This window comes from Anser anser (assembly GCF_964211835.1).
Source record: "Anser anser genome assembly, chromosome: W".
Taxonomy (NCBI): Eukaryota; Metazoa; Chordata; class Aves; order Anseriformes; family Anatidae; genus Anser; species Anser anser.
This window is the reverse complement of record NC_139731.1, coordinates 10,174,135-10,186,649: the sequence shown is the minus strand read 5'-3', so window position 1 is coordinate 10,186,649 and position 12,515 is coordinate 10,174,135.

Sequence of the window (12,515 nt, the reverse complement as noted above, 5' to 3'; positions counted from 1 at the left end):
TGTGACAGTCCCAGCGGTCGTTCCAGCTCCTGTGACGGGCCCAGCAGTTCTTCCAACCCCTGTGATGGGCCCAGAGGTTGTTCCAACCCCTGTGACAGGCCTTGCGGTTGTACCAACCCCTGTGACGGGCCCAGCTTTTGTTCCAACCCCTGTGACGGGCCCAGCTTTTGTTCCAACCCCTGTGGCGGGCACTGCTTTTGTTCCAACCCATGTGGCGGGAATTGTAGCAGTGTAAGTTGCCCCTGTAACCAAGATGAAACAACGGATGAGAAAGTCAGGTCATTTAGAACGCAGAGGAATGCCTACTCAGACTGCGGGGGAAGACGACGAGGAGATAGGCTACTCCGAAGTGGCTAGGACATCATACGAATGGAAAGATGAAGAGGAAGATATCATAAAAGCAACCATAACTACCCGAGGCCTATCCTAGCATGAGCTACGAGATATTCGAAAGGATTTTGGTCATTTTCCAGGTGAGCACCTGGTCACCTGGTTGCTCCGGTGCTGGGACACCAGAGCCAATAGTCTGGAATTAGAGGGCAGGGAAGCCAGGCGGCTGGGATCCCTTGCTATGGACGCAGGCATTAACAAAGCCATTGGAAAAGGAGCGCAAAACTTCACCCTCTGGAGGCGTCTCCTGTCAGCTGTGAAGGAAAGGTATCCCTTCAAGGAAGAACTTGTATGTCTACCAGGCAAGTGGACCACTATGGAAAAGGGAATCCAGTACCTGAGGGAATTAGCTGTACATGAGGTGATTTATAGGGACCTAGACAACAAACAGCTATCCACAGATCCAGATGAAGTCAAAAGTACATGACCCATGTGGCGGAAGTTTGTACGGAGCGCACCATCATCATATGCCAGCTCATTGGCAGTAATGGCCTGAAAAGACCATGAGGAACCCACAGTGGATGAATTGGCTAAACAACTCTGGCAGTACAAAGAAAGTCTCTCCTCTTCCCTGCAGGCCTCCGTCTCAGCTATGGAGAAACTTTCTGAAAATGTCCATCAACTAAAAGAGAATACTTTGGAGAAACTTTCTGAAGAGGTCCACCAACTTGAGGAGAGATTATTTTCCTCCCCACCTGTACAAACCAGTGTCTCAGCTATCAGGGGTAAACGTCCATCCATGCAAGTAAGACGACATAGTGGGTACACACCCCGTGCCACCCTGTGGTTTTACTTACGTGACCATGGAGAGGACATGAGAAAATGGCATGGAAAAATCTACCTCAAAAGAAGAGGCACGGGTACGTGACTTGTAAGGAAGAACAATCAGTAAAAAGGGGGTTCTCTGAGAAGCTTGCTGCTCCAACTTCCAGCAGGCAGTCCTTTAGACACAGAAACAAAGATTCTGACCAGGATTAGAGGGGCCCTGACACCAGCCAGGGGGAGGAAAGGGACGATCAGGTTTATTGGACTGTGTGGATTCAATGGCCTGGCACATCAGAACCACAGAACTATAAAGAACTCCAAAGAGTCGTGGTGAATGGAGTCAAATCCACTTGGAGGCCAGTCACTAGTGGAGCCCCCCAGGGCTCAGTATTAGAATCATAGATTCATAGAATCATAGAATACCCTGCGTTGGAAGGGACCCATAAGGATCATCGAGTCCAACTCCTGGCACTGCACAGGTCTGCCCAAAAGTTTAGACCATGTGACTAAGTGCACAGTCCAATCGCTTCTTAAATTCAGACAGGCTTGGTGCAGTGACTACTTCCCTGGGGAGCCTGTTCCAGTGTGCAACAACCCTCTCGGTGAAGAACCTCTTCCTGATGTCCAGCCTAAACTTCCCCTGCCTCAGCTTGACACTGTTCCCATGGGTCCTGTCACTGGTGATAACGGAGAATAGGTCACCTGCCTCTCCACTTCCCCTCGAGAGGAAGTTGTAGACTGCGATGAGGTCCCCCCTCAGCCTCCTTTTCTCCAGGCTGAACAGACCAAGTGACCTCAGCCGCTCCTCGTATGTCTTCCCCTCTAGGCCCTTCACCATCTTCGTAGCCCTCCTCTGGACACTCTCCAACAGTTTCATGTCCTTTTTGTACTGTGGTGCCCAGAACTGCACTCGAGGTGAGGCCGCACCAGCGCAGAGTAGAGCGGGACAATCACTTCCCTCCACCGACTAGCGATGCCGTGCTTGATGCATCCCAGGATACGGTTGGCCCTCCTGGCTGCCAGGGCACACTGCTGGCTCATATTCAACTTGCTGTCAACCACAACCCCCAGATCCCTCTCTGCGGGGCTGCTCTCCAGAGTCTCGTCGCCCAGTCTGTACGTATAGCCAGGGTTACCCTGTCCCAGGTGCAGGACCCGGCACTTGCTCTTGTTAAACTTCATGTGGTTGGTGATCGCCCAGCTCTCCAATGTGTCCAGATCTCTCTGCAAGGCCTTTCCACCCTCATCCGAGTCCACAACTCCTCCAAGTTTGGTGTCGTTGGCAAATTTGCTCAAAACACCTTCTAGTCCTACATCCAAATCATTTATGAAAACATTGAAGAGGACTGGCCCAAAAATGGAGCCTTGAGGGACCCCACTAGTGACCAGCCACCAGCCTGATGCGGCCCCATTTACCACAACCCTTTGAGCCCTGCCCGTCAGCCAATTGCTCACCCATTGTATGATGTTTTTGTTTAGCTGTATGCTGGACATTTTGTCCAGTAGGACCCTATGGGAAACTGTGTCAAAAGCCTTGCTGAAGTCCAAAAAGATCACATCAGCTGGTTTCCCTTGATCGACTAGATGGGTGATCTTATCATAAAAGGAAATCAAATCTGTTAGGCAGGACCTACCCCTCGTGAACCCATGTTTCCTGGGAGCAATGGCTGCATTGTCCCCCAGGTGCGCTTCAGTAACTTCAGGGATCATCCTCTCCATAATTTTACCAGGCACTGACGTGAGACTGACAGGCCTGTAATTGCTAGGGTCTTCTTTCTTACCCTTCTTGAAAACTGGCACAACATTTGCCAGCTTCCAATCTACTGGGACCTCTCCAGATTCCCAAGATCATTGAAAAATAATTGAGAGAGGTCCCGCGATGACGTCAGCCAGCTCTCTAAGCACCCTGGGATGAATCCCATCCGGACCCATGGACTTGTATGGATCCAGGTGGAGCAGCAAATCCCGCACACGTTCAGGGTCGGTTTGGGAGTTTGTCATTCCCACCATCATGGTCCTCCAGCTCAGGGTACCCGGGGTCCCAAAGCCCATCATCAGTGTTGAAGACACATGCAAAGATGGCGTTAAACGTCTCTGCTTTGCCTATGTCATTGTCTGTGAAGAGACCTTCCCCACCTAGTAGCGGACCTATGTTTTCTTTGGTTCTCCTTTTTCTGTTCACATATCTAAAAACAATTTCTTAATTTTCTCCCACAGACTTGGACAGCTTCAACTCTAGTTGGGCTTTGGCCACACGAATTTTCTCCCTACAAACACGAACAGCATCCCTGTATTCCTTCCTCGTCGCCTGACCCTCCTTCCAGCAGCCGTACACTTTCTTTTTTCGCCTAAGCTCCAGTAGAAGATCCCTGGTCAGCCAGGCCATCCTTCTGCCCCGCCTGCCTGACTTCCAATATTTGGAATTGCCTGATCTTGTGCTTTTAGGAGACAGTGCTTAAAGACTGACCAGCACTGATGGACGCCAATGCCTTCAAAAGCAGTTTCCCAGGGGGCCTTGCTGACTAGTTCCCTGAGCAGCCTGAAGTCTGCTTTCCCCATATCCAGGGCTGAAGTTTTGGTGGCAGTTTTCCTTCTGTCACCATAAATTCTAAACTCAACCACTTCATGGTCACTATGACCGAGACAGCCGCCAATTGCCACGTCCCCCACAAGACCCTCTCTGTTCTCCAGCAACAGATCTAGGAGTGCACCTTTCCTAATTGGCTCCCTTAGCACCTGCACCAAGAAGTTATCATCTAGGTGCTTTATGAACCTCCTGGACTTGCTCGTGTCGGCCGTGTGGTGATCCCAGTTGACGTCTGGCAGGTTGAAATCCCCCATAAGGACAAGGGGAGTTGATCTCGAGTCATCTCTTAGTTCTGCAAAGAATAATTCATCGGCGTTGTCGTCCTGGCCGGGTTGTCAGTAACAGACTCCCACAACGACATCCCCTTTATTTGTTCGTCCCTTAATCCTTACCCAGAGGCTCTCAACTTTGCCATCGCCAACTGCAAGTTCCACACAGTCCAGGCCATGCTTCACATACATCGCCACCCCCCCACCTTGCCTACCCTTCCTGTCCCTCCCGAAGAGCCTGTAACCATCTATTGTAACACACCAGCCACAGGACTCATCCCACCAGGTTTCGCTTATGGTGATGATGTCGTAGCTGTGGGACTGGGCCAAGACTTCTAGCTCATCCATTTTATTCCTCATACTGCGTGCATTTGTACAGAAGCACTTCAAATGCGCCTCCCTACATGCAGCACCTTGTGGAGCCGACCGAAAGGCCTCACTAGCACACAGTCCCTCTGATTCTAGCACACCATCCCTTAGCTCATCACTGGCATGCCTGGTTTTATCCTTTTCCCCCTTCGACTCTAGTTTAAAGCCCTATCCATCAGCCCTGCCAACTCCTGAGCAAAAATCCTTACCCCTCTCTGAGAGAGGCGCATCCCATCTGGTGCCAGCAGGCCTGGAGTCGCGTAGACCTTCCCATGATCGAAAAACCCAAAGTTCTGCCGGTTGCACCAGTCCCGAAGCCACGTGTTAATATGATGAGTCTGTTTGTCAGCATCGATCCTCCCTATCAGAAGGACAGAGGCAAACACAGCCTGTGCCCCTGATCCTTTAAGTAGTCGCCCCAAAGCCCTAAAGTCCCTTTTGATCGCTCTCGCACTTCTCGTTGCTACCTACCAGCCTGAAAGACCAGTAGTGGGTAGTAGTCGGTGGGCCGTACCAGGCGAGTGACTTTCTTAGCAATGTCTCTTACCCCAGCCCCAGGGAGGCAAGAGACTTCCCTGTGGGTTGGGTCCGGTCGGCATATTGGGCCCTCTGTCCCTTTCAAAAGGGAGTCCCCCATGACAATAACCCTTCTTTCTTTCTTGACAGATGATGTAGCATTGCGGGCGACAGGTTGCCTTGCCTTAGGCATCCTCTCCAACTGGGACGCACTTTGGTCTACATTGTTGTTTTGACTGTCGTGTTCTAGAGCCTCATACCTGTTACATAAGGGTAGATGGGAAGGTGAGGTGGGCAGGGACAGGGCTCGCCTACCACCCCGAACAGGAACCTGCCTCCATTCCCCCCCTTGGCCTAGGTCTCCTCCTACTGCCTGGCGGGATGAGGGAACTTTTGTCTTCTGCGTAGCAGGAGACACTTGTGCTATGGCAGGCTCGTGAGTCTGTCTCAGAGAGGGTAGAGTATACCTCCACCAGTCAATTTCCCTCTCTGACTCCCTGATGCTCCTGAGCCTGCTCACCTCCTCCCGAAGCTCCGCTACCTGGCTGAGGAGCTCTTCAACCTGAGCACACCTCCCACAGGCATACCCCTCACTGCTGCTGTCAGATACCGACAGAAGACTCGGGCACACCCTGCAGCCCAAGACCTGGATGGCTGCAGGTTTCCCCGAGCCCTCCGTCTGAGTGGCCACATCGGTGACTGCGGCTGGAGAGGCCGCAAGAGATGCGGAGGCCATGGTTTTCTGCCTGGTTGATACTATGACCAGGTTCCTCGCAGGCAGGTTACAAGTACCGAAGGGAAAGACCGCTGCAGAAGAGCGGCGAGGCGCCCTCCCTGCTCGCCCTACCTGCACGAACTGCCATGCACACTGACGCGCCCTGCCCTTCTGATGCACCCCGCCCTGCTTGCCTGCCCTTTTCACCACGCTCCTGGTCGCTCGCGCTCCCTAGGGGCCGCTTTTGAACGTCAGGGTAGAAGGGCATTGCTGGCTCCGCCTATGCCTCATCAGCCTCCCTCGCGAGGGCTGCCGGGTCCTGGTGGCTCCCTCGGCTGCTTCGTGTGGCCTCGATGCTGAAAAAAAAGCCCTGTCTGTCTCGATCCCCCGCTCCACTGCAGAACACATCTGCCTGGAGCTGATCGCCTCGGCAAGTGGCCAGTTCTCTTCAATATCTTTATCGATGATCTGGATGAGGGGATCCAGTGCACCCTCAGTAAGTTTGCAGAAGACACCAAGTTAGGTGCGTGTGTCGATCTGCTCGAGGGTAGGAAGGCTCTGCAGGAGGATCTGGATAGGCTGGACCGATGGGCTGAGGCCAACTGTATGAGGTTCAACAAGGCCAAGTGCCAGGTCCTGCACTTGGGGCACAACAACCCCAAGCAGAGCTACAGGCTGGGAGATGAGTGGTTGGAAAGCTGCCTGGCAGAGAAGGACCTGGGAGTACTGGTTGATAGTCGGCTGAATATGAGCCAGCAGTGTGCTCAGGTGGCCAAGAAGGCCAACAGCATCCTGGCTTGTATCAGAAACAGGGTGGTCAGCAGGACTGGGGAGGTGATTGTCCCCCTGTACTCGGCTCTGGTGAGGCCGCACCTTGAGTACTGTGTTCAGTTTTGGACCCCTCACTACAAGAAGGACGTCGAGGTGCTCGAGAGAGTCCAGAGAAGGGCAACGAAGCTGGTGAGGGGTCTGGAGAATAAGTCTTACGAGGAGCAGCTGAGGGAGCTGGGGTTGTTTAGCCTGGAGAAAAGGAGGCTCAGGGGCGACCTTATCGCTCTCTAGAGGTACCTTAAAGGAGGCTGTAGCGAGGTGGGAACTGGTCTATTCTCCCACGTGCCTGGTGATAGGATGAGGGGGATTGGGCTAAAGTTGCGCCAGGGGAGGTTTAGGTTGGATATTAGGAAAAATTTCTTTACCGAAAGGGTTGTTAGGCATTGGAATGGGCTGCCCAGGGAAGTGGTTGTGTCACCATCCCTGGAGGTCTTTAAAAGACATTTAGATGTAGAGCTTAGTGATATGGTTTAGTGGAGGACTTGTTAGTGTTAGGTCAGAGTTTGGACTACGTGATCTTGGAGGTCTCTTCCAACCTAGATGATTCTGTGATTCTGTGAACATCCCAAGGATATTCAAAGTCTTGAAGAGGTATCGTAACTCGCCTGGAGGAGAAGAGGGGGGTGAAAGAGAAAGGGAGAGTGAACAAGTGGGAAAAAAATATCTCCCCCTATGCCCTCCATAGATTGTCAGCCAGACACCGCATATTAATTGTTCAGCATGACGTTAGATGGTATGGAATATCCCTTTGGCCAATTTGGGTCAGCTGTCCTGGTTCTGTCCCCTCCCAGCTCCTGCTGCACCCCTAGCCTGCCCGCTGGCAGGACAGAGCGAGAAGCTGAAAAGTCCTTGGCTTAGTGTAAGCACTGCTCTGCAACAATTAAAACATCAGCGTGGTATCAACATTATTCTCATCCTAAATCCCAAACACAGAACCCTACCAGCTACTAGGAGGAAAATTAACTCTATCCTAGCCGAAACCAGGACAACTGTGCAAATCCTGAGACATGGGATAGAGACATCTTGTATAGTATTGATAACAATTAACTGGTGGGAGATTTGGATTATGATTTTACCCTGGAACCTGTACCTATACGACTCTTAATCAAAACCAAAATTGCAAATGATGGTGATGACAATGCTCATACTACAGTACGAACCATTCCATGTTCTCCAGCTGAAGTGCAAAGTTGCGGGAAAAGTATTCTAGGTGCCCAGAGGAATCTGAGATGGCATTTGTATGGCATGTCTCCCTTGAGTGGAGGGACCAAATCCTATTAAGTGAGGAAGAGGCAGGAGGCTACTGGGGCCTCAGAGTTTTTTTAACCATTGCACTGGGAGATCAAAATTACTCTTTGGCTACATGAGCTGCCTTTTGGGCCAATGGCATAGACCCACAAGAAAGAGGAGATCCCCTTGTTACTAAGACCTCAGGGTTCTCCGATTTGGCTGTGTCTGTGCAAAAAGCAACCTGCATACAAGTGGTGTATGAGAAGGATGTGTTAAGGAGATCCCCGATGCTAGCCTCTATTGATCCATCAAGGTTAACTCCCCTTATCCGTGGCCTCACGGACAGCCTAAAGACCTATGTAGCTAATGTCCAGGACTGCATACAAATTGCCCGTGCTATGAATGCTGCTGCAGCTGCCTCGCAGCCCCCACGGGAGCAGGTCCCTGTAACTACCTGGAGTGAGTTTGTGCAAGAGATAGAGAGAGTGAATTATGGGCGTAATATGGGTTGGGTCAGATCAACCAGTGGGAAACCACCAGAACACCCCACCCCACCCCCACCCCCCCACCAGAACAGGTTTGCCAGGTCCATACCACTGAGCCTAAGCCAGAGTTCAAACCAAAATTGGACGAGGAACATAATGACCTGTAGCATAGAGTCTTGGCATTGGGAGTACCATGACAGTTACTCTATGGTATATCCACCATCAGCCTTAGAACTCTGATACAGTTGCTAAGCCAAAGAATCAATTCGGCAGAGAGAAGTCAGCCAACAGGAAATAGACTGATTCCTATTGGACCCATGCCTTCAGCCCCACAGTATTATCTAATTGATTTAACAAATACCCAGAAAAATACTTGTGTCCGTGGGCAGGGCAGTGAGCCACCATGCTCAGCAGGTGTAAGCTATACGATGGCTCTTTGATAAACACTATGAACCTGCCATTACCATCCTGACAGGACCAAAGATTTTTGTAGATTTCCTTATTGACACAGGAGCACAGATGTCAGTAATTACTAATGAAACAGTAGAAGACATAAATATAAAGCCCAGTTTCATAAAGGAATGCCCTACAGCAAAAATCACCTTGTGGCTACCAGGTGAAAAGAAATTGACCCATACTGAAGTATTGGTCAGTGCTGCTAATACCAATATTTTAGGGTTTGATTTTTTTATATGGCAGAACATGGAAACTCCCTGATAGGTCACTCTGGAGTTTTGCAGGACAGGGTGATGGGGAAATAGCATGATTTGAAGAGGATGAACCTAAATTTATTAATTTATTAGAGATGTCTATACCTCTTCCCCCATCAAAAATTGCTCATGTCAGGCAGTACCCTCTGCCAGCAGCTACACATTTGGGCATTGACCTGGTGGTATCAGACTTGGAAAAAAGAGGTATTATCACTCACACGCATTCCCCTTACAATTCTCCTGTCTGGCCAGTAAAAAAGCCAAATGGACAGTGATGGCTTATGATTGATTATAGGCGATTGAATGCCAATACTGCACGTTTAACTGCCTCTGTGCCAAATATTGCGGAATTGGTAACCCAAATTCAGGGAGCATCACACCCACGGATGGCAACTTTAGATGTTAAATATATGTTTTTCATGATTCCACTCCAGGAACATGATAAGGCTCAATTTGCTCTTACTTAGAAATGGATACAGAATACTTTTAATAGGCCGCCTCAAGGATATTTGAGGCAAATATCCTTGCCTTGGCAAAGGTTTCAACAAATATCCTTTGCCTTGGCAAAGGTTTCAACAGAAATCCCCAGCCCACCAGGCATTTTAATATGTCAATACATCGATGACTTACTGATAGGAGGGAAAAACGCAGAGGGAGTCAGATGTGCCATGGAAGCTGTACAAGAAAAATTGATAGCTTTGGGATTAGACATTCCTCCGTCAAAATGTCAGGGGCCTGCACAAGAGGTTAAGTTCCTGGGAGCCTGGTGGATTAAAGGATTATGCCTATTACAGAAGGCAATATTAAGGTATCTAAATTACAGAAAGATATAGACAGTACTTTACTATTCCAAACCCTGCCAAACAAACCATCTCCAGTTCAGGAGGTGTCTCCTCTGAGGGAAGGCAGTGACCTTAAGGGGGTATGGTTCATCAATGCATCATCTTATAGGCAAAACAATGAGTGGAAATATAAGGCCGTGGCTTTAGAAGTAGCCACAGGACAAAGTTTAGAAGAAACAGATAAAGGGAGCGCTCAAGTGGGGGAACTTAGGGCAGTCTTATTAGCTGCACAACATGTTGCCAGGCATATCTACACTGATTCATTTGCAGTTTATAAAGGAGCCACAGAGTAGATAGGCCACTGGGCAGCTAATGGCTGGCAGGTAAATAGAGTCCCTGTCTGGCAAACTGACAGCTGGAAGCAATTGCTTGAAATAGGAGACACAAAGGGTGTTGCATATTGGTTGGGTAAAAGGACATGATTGGTCAGTCACTATTGCTGCTCAGTTTAATCAGCAAGTTGACAATTTCATATGACTACAAAAACCTGATGTCATGAATGATGACCATGAATGGGCGCGCTTACTTGAATGGTTGCATGTAAAATGAGGCCACAGTGGTCGAGCTCATTTATATCGAGAAGGCATAGTCAAGGATGGCCTGTATCAGTAAAGTTGTGTGAACAAGTGGTAACTGCCTGTTTACAATGTTGCTTGCTACTTAACAAAGACCACCCGAGTAAAGCGCCTCCCCTGCATATCCGAGATAAGAAAACGCTGTGGCACACCTGGCAGATTTATTACATAGGCCCAGTATGACCCTCAAGGGGTAAAAAATACATATTGGTGGGGGTGGAAGTAAGTTCCAGAATTACCATGGCCACAGCTGTTATGGCTGCCACTGGGGAAAATACAGTCTTTAGTCTGAAGGAATGGTTTAGCATACTTCCCCTTCTGAAAGAGATTCAGAGTAATAATGGATCACACTTTCCAGCCACAGTGGTACAAGACTGAGCAAAGGAGGAAGGGATCTGGTGGGTATTTCACACCCCATACTACCCCCAAGCCAATGGTGTTGAACGAACAAATGGGTTGGTCAAGCAATTTGCTAAAACCTATGAATCTGGGTGGCACCTACAACTCTCTAATGCCATCTCTCAATAAAACAATAGATGGACTGGAGACGGTTGTCTGAAGATGAAAGCTTTTTGCACTTCTGCCACAACTGCAGTACCAAAAGCAGACATAAAACCAGGGGGAACACTCTATAGCTTTATGCAGGCCAGCCCATGCTGGTTAAAATGCCTCAGATTGTGATAGCGGCAACGGTGCTAACAAACCCAAAGAACCTTTATACTTGGAAAACAAAAGATTGCTCTGGAAAACTCCACTGAATCCGTACTAGATGGATAGTACCCACCTTTTAACTTATCATCTGTCAGTCACATACGATCAAGCACCTTCTCTTCTGTATTTTACAGGAGTACTAATGCCAAGAAACTGCACATGGGAAAACGGGTTATCCTACACTGAGCTGGAGTGCACTCAAGGGTTGTTAATATTTACTGTGTTTTTGATAGTGACAATAATTTAGAAACCAAAATTTTAACATAGGGACAGCTACGTGAATTATTGTAATCATATTAACAGGAGCCTTGCTTGGAAAAACAGAGAATCTAAATCTCATATTGCAACTAATTCAAGCTTTTGGGCACGTGCATAATGTTAGTCAAATCGCAGCGTGCCTACCCCTTCCCCAGTCTGCCAATTCATCAATACCTTGGGGAATACTGACCATGGGACTGAACCAAACTTGGGAGGCTATATGGAAAACGTACCAACCTAACATGGCACACTGAGGAAGGGAAATATGTCCTACAGTGGACTCTCAAGAAAAATGGAACCACAGATAATTGCAATATCGATAAGCCACAACTAAAGTTTCAGGTTGGTGGTGAAACAGATGGGACAATCTATCGTCCTTCTGGGGAACAGTGCTCCAACACACCATGGGGAATGCATATTCCTGGGGTGTGGGGAGCGCCACAGCATGGTGACGGGTAATACATGCAGACTACTGACTGGTGTATTAATTGGGATGGGACCATTAGATTACTGGACGATCCCATACAGGTCAATATCCTATATGAAAACTTTAATATTTCTCATTCAGATAGCCCAAAACATTATAATTGGAATTGTACTGAAGTTTATAATTGCAGCAGTCAAGTGGCTGAAATTCAGAGATTGGGCCTTGTAGCTCAAGCCCTCCAAATAGGTTGTATATGTCATAACTATACCTTGTCAGGGCTCTGAAACAGACAAATATTGGACTGCACATATGTTCAACTTTGTGAAACTGTTTCAGTGAAAGCCCTTAGCAGGGATCTGAAACAGGCAAATGTCAGATTCTAAGTCCCCTTTAACGCAACACAAAGACAGAAAGAAAGCAAAAACGGAGAAAGGAGGATGGAGAAGGTTTTGCTTCCATTTCCCACAGACACAGATCAAAATTTGTTTCTTCAGATGCCTATGAGAAAGGGGGAAATAATGGTCAAGTGTTGTTGCACACAGACAAGCAAACGTTGTGATGAGTGCATGAAAGAATCATTAACGTTGGAAAAGACCTCCAAGATCTTCTGGTCCAACCATCCCTCCCTACCACCAGTATCACGCACTAAACCATAACGTAACCACGCACTAACCTAAGGACCAAGTCCAACCTTTCCTTAAACACCCCTGTAGTGGGTTTACATGGCAAGGTTTTGGTAGCAGGGGGCCATAGGGGTGGCTTCTGTGAGAAGAATCTAGAAGCTGCCCCATGTTAGGTAAGGGCCCTGGTGCTGACCAGAGCCGAGCCAATAAGC